The sequence below is a fragment of the Eurosta solidaginis genome, chromosome 2, assembly GCF_040869045.1.
Source record: "Eurosta solidaginis isolate ZX-2024a chromosome 2, ASM4086904v1, whole genome shotgun sequence".
In the NCBI taxonomy this organism is placed as follows: Eukaryota; Metazoa; Arthropoda; class Insecta; order Diptera; family Tephritidae; genus Eurosta; species Eurosta solidaginis.
Genome location: NC_090320.1, coordinates 132,246,421 through 132,253,623, shown reverse-complemented (window position 1 = coordinate 132,253,623; position 7,203 = coordinate 132,246,421). Strand labels below are relative to the sequence as shown.

The window sequence follows — 7,203 nt, the reverse complement described above, 5'->3', positions numbered from 1 at the left end:
CTATTGTTTTCTTGGTAAAAAAATCTACCAACTACATTTTTTTTTTTTTTCAACCAACATTTTCCTCTTAAAAAGTCCGCGCATGGGTCTAAGCATACCAACGGCAAAGACAAAAAAAAAAAAAACAAAAAAAAAAAAAAACACGCACATTCATACATACCCGTGTATAGAAGGTAAAATTCCTATGAATTGAAACAACGGGAAATGTATCCAGTGATTTTCCGTTCTTTCATTTCATTTTTTACTACGACGTGGCCTGGAGTAATAACGCATAAAAAATTAACATTGCTAGTTTAGACATTATGGGCAAGCCAAGAGGTCTTCGCACAGCCAGGAAGCACGATCAGCGTTGGGCTGATAAGGATTACAAAAAGGCGCATTTGGGAACACGATGGAAGGCTAATCCTTTTGGTGGAGCATCTCATGCCAAACGCATTGGATGACTTTTGCCCTCTATACATTTTTCAATGAAATCACCAAGCAAAGTCTTAAGTATATCAGTACAATATTCTAATTTTGATTGCAGTGTGACCATAATCAGGGAAGCTACATTGACTCGCTCACGCATAGAAAAATAGCGATTGGATTCCAATGTTCGTATGAATAGCAGTAAAAAAAAATTTGTATTCATAATAAGTTGCCCCAACAGGCGAAGACCTTTCTCTTTACGTAATAGTTCGGGCCGGTCCCATTGCAATACGATGTGGTCCTCGTGATTTGGAAAAAGAATTTTCATGGCACATGTACGATCGTCTAAAAATGGTATTCCACCAGATGTTAGATCCCCAGTTAAGTCAGTCATGTCAGTTTGAAGTTCAGCAAATGCTTTCTTGCATTCTGCCGCGACTCTTAAGTTCTAATATAGCCATTTGTTTTTGCATATTTCGTAAAACGCGAATCGATTCTGATATATTTTTTTGTTTTTTTTTTTTATACGCAGCCAGAAGTGCAACAAAAATTATGACTATAACTACCACCGATGAATAATAGAAGATTCTTACTTAAGTCATGCATCATATTTGGGTATGCATAGCTAAGGATTCCTATCCGATATTCCAAAGACTGACCAATATGGACAATGACTTCTGGTCCTGATTCATTGTGGGATTCAGTAGCTGACTCTAGTGGCGGGCGACAAGTCGATTGTTGACGTGATAATGAAGTTATATTGCAAAGGCCTTTACCAATACGTACTACTACATCAGTTTCTTTGATTGGGATAAAGCTCGAAATTATTTTTATGTTTACTAGAGAGATTTTGAACTTGCAAAACATTATCCATTAAGAATCCATGTTTAAGAAGCCCTGGATTTTCAGCATCAAGAATGTCGTTATCGGTGTCAATTACAGGTGAGTAGCATATCATATCTGTAGCTGACTCAACCTTGCACTGACTATAATATATATTATTTTTATGGCCTGGACCTGTAGCTGACTCAACCTTGCACTTACTATAATATATATTATTTTTATGGCAAACGTACATTTTAGGGCTCTGAATATCGTTGAATTGAGTTCCCGTCACTGAAATTTCAATTCCGCCAGCGCGTATGCCTCGGGGAACTTTTAATTGTCCTCTAAGGCCCGAAAAGACCTGCTCAATTAGGGGAGCAAGAACGTATTTAAAGTTGTATTCGCTGAATTCACGTTGCCCATTGTCAAATAACATTTTCAGTCGCCCTTCAACGATACCTGGTGAAGGAGCTGTACGACATACTGCTTGTGTAACATCGACGCTTAATATCTCGCAGGGCAAATGGCCGTTGACAAAAACTTGTATTCTCGCCTGCATTTAAATACTCGATTCTGCATTTAAATACTTTCCAATTAGCCGAAGAACCTTTTGCTAGCCACTTTAATAAATATTTTGCACAATTCGAATAACAAAAAAATTTAATGCACTAAAAATGAAGAGCGAACTGTGCGGCTCAGCCCGGCAAAGTAGTGTGTTATATGGAGAATTCCTTAAGAAAAGTGGGAAGGGAGTTCATACACATTGTTTGTATTTATCCTCTGGCTTAAACAAAGTGGTAAGGATAATGAGGGAATACTTGGGTTTCTGCCTAGTGATATTGCAGCAGAACGTAAACGCGTTGCAACAATTCAATGCATCTACTGTGGTAATATGCGTGCGAATATTGTCTGCTGCAAAGTGCGTTGCTATCGAAACTTTCATATGATATGTGGCATTGATAATGGTGCTATGAATCAATTTCTATATACATTTCGGTCATTTTGTGATCGACATGTACGAAAAGTACCTACACGTCCAAAACCCACAGAAAATTGTTATATTTGTTATGAGAGCCTTTTCGCTGAAAGTAAACCTTTTAGAGCTGTAAATATTATACGTGCCCCATGCTGTAAAAATGGTTGGTTTCACAAGTATTGTCTGCAAAAATTCGCCAAAAGTTCTGGGTATTTCTTCAAATGTCCGCTCTGTAATGACTGTGAGAAGTTCAAAGCGCATATGTAGTTCTGGGGTATTTTCGTATACGACAAAGACGCTGAATGGGAGTTGGTGCCCAATGCGTTTGCAGAATTGCTAGAAAGACCCAGAGTATGTAGCGCAGAGATTTGCCATAACAAACGTGGACGGGAACAGCAACTACAACAAATCCCTTAGTTTATTGTACAACATGTGGATCAGTGGCTGTACATCGCAGTTGTGTGCGCGACCAGAGCAATACATTTGATTGTGAAAATTGTAAACAAATACTTTCTAACGCAGATAGTGGGCGAGAAAGTTTAAGCTCACAACAACAAAATGACAGTCAAGACAATGAATGTTCTCAAATTGTACGGGATACTGAAAACTTAGATATTGATGTATGCGACAGTGATAGCGAGGTTGAGATAAATAAAAATACTCAAGAAAATGGCGATGTTTCTCCTGTTAAAGATAACATACTAAGACGGCGTCAGGCTGACGAAGATGACGAAGTTATAATACCTCATAACTCGTACAAAAGTGAAACAGCTAAACTACATGTAAATAAAGCAGAAAGAAGTGAAATTGTAGGAGAAACTAACACACTAAATTGTAATATTAATGAGGTCATAAACACAAAATGAACTGCAGTAAAACTGTGAAATTTAGGTGTATTGTTACCGATAGTGACTATAGTGGTGATGAAGGTCTTGTAGACACAGCTGACTCGAGGAAGCATGTGAAGGCAACCCGTACAAGGATTTCAACAACGCAAACACAAACCCATGATATACATAACATTACAACTTGTATTGCGCAACCCACGCGTCACAAGTCAATGGCTTTTCGACCACCTTCGCTCGATGAACCACTTACTAATTCCTCTGATGATGTTTACATTGATGCTAGTATCAGAATTAACTCCTATACAGCACCCAAAAGCTATCAGGTTTTTCAATATGATGATGACGAAAATGAGTACCCCCAGAAACAGGGCCATATTGCGGCGTGAAATTTTTATTTTTGGTTCCACGAATTCATAGTCTTCTTTCGATTCACCCCTGTAATCTCCTATTTGAACAACGATGCGTCCGTTACGGTACAATTGAACACCGGGGCTGTCCACGTTACACACAATTTCCTTTGTATGAATATAATACTGTTGAAACGGCATACCACTTATACCAGCAATTCGTATTCCCGAATAAATATCGGTGAAAATTTTACCTAAATTTATTCCACGTATTGTGATATTTGTACCACCTTCCCATGGACCAGTTTGCGGATAAAACGAATGAATTTCAGGATTAGGGCACGTTTCCATACGATTTAGCCAATCAGTTTTTCCTTCGTTATTTTTGTTGCACTGTTCTTCTACTTCACACGTAATTGTAGATGAATAATCATCTACGTTCGCATTTGTATACGTTCACGCTCTTCATCTTCTACCTACCCTCAGCAAGTAGGTGATTAAATTCTGAATTTCCCCTTTTATCAATACCCAGTGGGTTACTCTTTCTGACCAAATAATGAGTTATCATATAATTTAAGCAACAAGGCTAGTCAGATATGACTCCTCGTAATGTTCAAAAAACTGAATATATAAAGTTTTCCAATCACCCTGGTGGAATCCTCTTCGCATCTAATGTGGTTACTTTGGGTGATTGAAACTCTTCAATCATTTTCCATTCAGCTTTCTGAATCGTGGCTGACTATCTTTGACTACTATTAAGATGATGGGCGTTCTAGAGGGTCTGTTCTTGTTTGTTCTTTTCATCAACGACATAAGTAGTTGCTTTTTATTTGCAAATTATTTAATCGAAAAGCATAAGGAATTTAACCCTGCTAATATCTGGGGCAGATGAGTTTTCTCATCCGTGGTAGGCTTGCGATGTGCCTCGTTGCGCAGCAACGATTGCAGCTGATTTCTGTGGCAGAACGGTTCGCCCTTCTGCGTTAGAGTTTTCTGTTGTCCTCGTTATGGGATAGCGAGTGAATTTGGGTTTGTTTTGAAAATTGTAAATAAAATAGGCCGAAGGCCTTTATGTTCTGTGGCAGATAGCGGATCTGCGTTAGGGCTGTTCTGGTATCCTCGTTATGGGATAACGAGTGAGTGGTATGGTGTCCTCGTTCGGGGGAGCGAGTCGATTGTGGGATATTTTCTGGTGCCCTCGCTCTGGGTAAGCGAGTGAATTAGGGTTTGTTTTTGGGTCTCGATAGGAAGGTGGAGTTCGGAAGGGAGTGAGGGAGAGGAACGGAGGGATTGTTATGAGGAGCTATTGACCCTCTCGCAATCCATCTCCTCCGTTGGAAGAAGGATCAGTTTGACCAAAGGTCGTCTGAATTGACCCTTCTCTGTTATGAGGTCGACTACGCGAACTCGGTTATCTTCGCCGGGGTGTACGTTGACGACTCTACCTAGCCTCCACTCGTGGGGAGATAAGTTGTCCTCTTTGAGGACAGCGAGATCTCCCACTTTTATATTTTCTTTGGGATGCTTCCACTTCACTCGTTTTTGAAGATAGATAGATGATAGATATTCCACCTTCCATCGTTTCAGAAGGTGTGATGGAGGACTTTGAGTTTCTGCCATCGATTGATCATCGAGGCAGAGCTCTCACTGGCATCTGGTTCTGGTGGAGCCAGCAGGTGGCTGCCGGTTAGGAAATGTCCTGGGGTTAGTGGTTCCAGATCCGTTGGGTCATTCGACCCTGGACTGAGTGGGCGCGAGTTGAGGCACGCCTCAATCCTGCACAAAAGGGTTTGGAACTCCTCCATGGTGTACTTATGGGGAGACGCGATCTTTTTGAAGTGGCTTTTGAAGCTCTTCACTCCCGCCTCCCACAAGCCGCCCATATGTGGAGCAGCGGCGGAAATAAAACGCCAGCTTAATGCTTGATGGCTGTACTTTGAGACTGTTTTGTCTCGGCTTTCTGCCAGGAAGGCTTTAAATTCGGATCGTAAAGATCTTGACGCTCCGACAAAGTTTGTACCATTGTCGGAGTATATGTTTTTTGGACATCCTCTTCTCGCGATAAAACACGCAAATGCTGCGAGAAAGCATGGAGTACTAAGGTCACTAGTGGCTTCTAAGTGAATGGCCTTAGTGGAGAAACAGACAAAAAGGCATACATAGCCTTTTGACAGTCGACATCCCCTACCGCGGTAGCTTTTGATGTCGAAAGGCCCCGCGAAATCTACCCCGGTATTGGTGAACGCACGGGTAAAGGTAGTACGTTCGCAGGGAAGGGTACCCATAAGTTGGGACTGCGCCTGCTTCCTGTGAATAATGCAGGTTTTGCAATTGTGGATGATGGCTCTGATCATTGTCTTGACATTCGGAATCCAATACTGGGTTCGAATAAGGCGGAGCATGAGCTGGTTCTCGCCATGAAGGGAATCATGATGAATCATCATGACTGCACGGCGAGACAGCCTGCAATTGTAAGGCAAGATGATCGGATGCCGCTCGTTGTATGGCATGTCTTTTGAAGCCCCTAGACGCCCTCCTGTTCTGATAATACCATCTTTGTCGATGTATGGGTTGAGTGACAGGATTTCACTCTTCCGATCAATAGGTTCCCTATTTTTTAATTTTAAATATTCTGTACCGTAAAATTGTTTCTGGCAGATTCGTATTAATGCTTGAGTCGTTGCCTTAATCTCATCGGCTGAGATTATGCACAACTTTTCTTGGAACGCGGCTTTAGTTTTAGGATGCGTTCTTTCATAGAATCTCCTAACAAAAGACAGGATTTCAAAGCTCGTGGTAAATCTGAAAATCGGTCAAGAATGTCTATATGATCTACCCTTGTCGTGGCATATAATTGTGCCCTCTTCTCCTCAACGGACGTTTTGTATTCGGTCTCTTGTGCTGGCCAGTGGGAATTGTCTTCTTGCAGCCAAGAAGGTCCCTGCCACCACAATGAATTGTTGACCAACTCTGATGCAAGTAGTCCTCTGCTTCCTAGATCCGCTGCATTAGATTCCGAGCCCACGTGAAGCCAGTCCTTGCTACCGACCATATCGATGATCTTAGTGATTCGGTGTGCGACGAAGGTTGACCAGGAACAGGGCGGCTTTCTTATCCATGCGAGTACGATGGTTGAATCCGTCCAGAGGTGAACTTTTGCTGGTCCCAAATGAATGTTTCGGAATATTGATTCCATGATTTCTGCTAGCAGTACGGCGCCGCAGAGTTCTAAACGTGGTAGCGAGATGGTTTTAACTGGAGCTACTCGGGTTTTGGCTAGCAAGAGATTTGTGAAAATTTTATCGTCCCCTTTTACGCGCATGTAGATTGCTGCTGCATATGCCTTTTCCGATGCATCGCAAAAACCATGTATTTCGATGTCGTCCTCGGGCGTTAAATTTACCCATCGCGGTATCCTAATGTTATCTATTTCGTTATAGTGTTCGGTGAAATTTTCCCACCGTTCTAAGGTAGTTGGGGAGACAGGTTCGTCCCACCCGGTGCCCTCTAGCCAGATATTCTGCATTAGTATTTTTGCCACTATGACCATTGGTGCAAGCCAGCCTAAAGGGTCGAAAAGTTTGGCTATAGCGGATAGGATTGCGCGTTTGGTGATGTTCTCGCCATTCTCTAAAGCTCCTGCTGTAAAGTGAAACATGTCTGAGTGCGCGTTCCAACGTATTCCGAGTGCCTTCACCGAGCTAGCCTCTTCAAACGCTAGGAAGTCCTCGCTGAGCAAATCCGTTTTTGGGATGTCCTGAAGGATTTCCTCACAATTTGATGTCCACTTGCGCAATGG

At 41.9% G+C, this 7,203-nt stretch overlaps 1 pseudogene; it reads right to left on the bottom strand.

The window, feature by feature from the left end:
• Positions 1–421: 421 nt before the first annotated feature.
• On the bottom strand, positions 422–1,792 carry LOC137241645 (plexin-A4-like; annotated as a pseudogene).
• Positions 1,793–7,203: the final 5,411 nt, after the last annotated feature.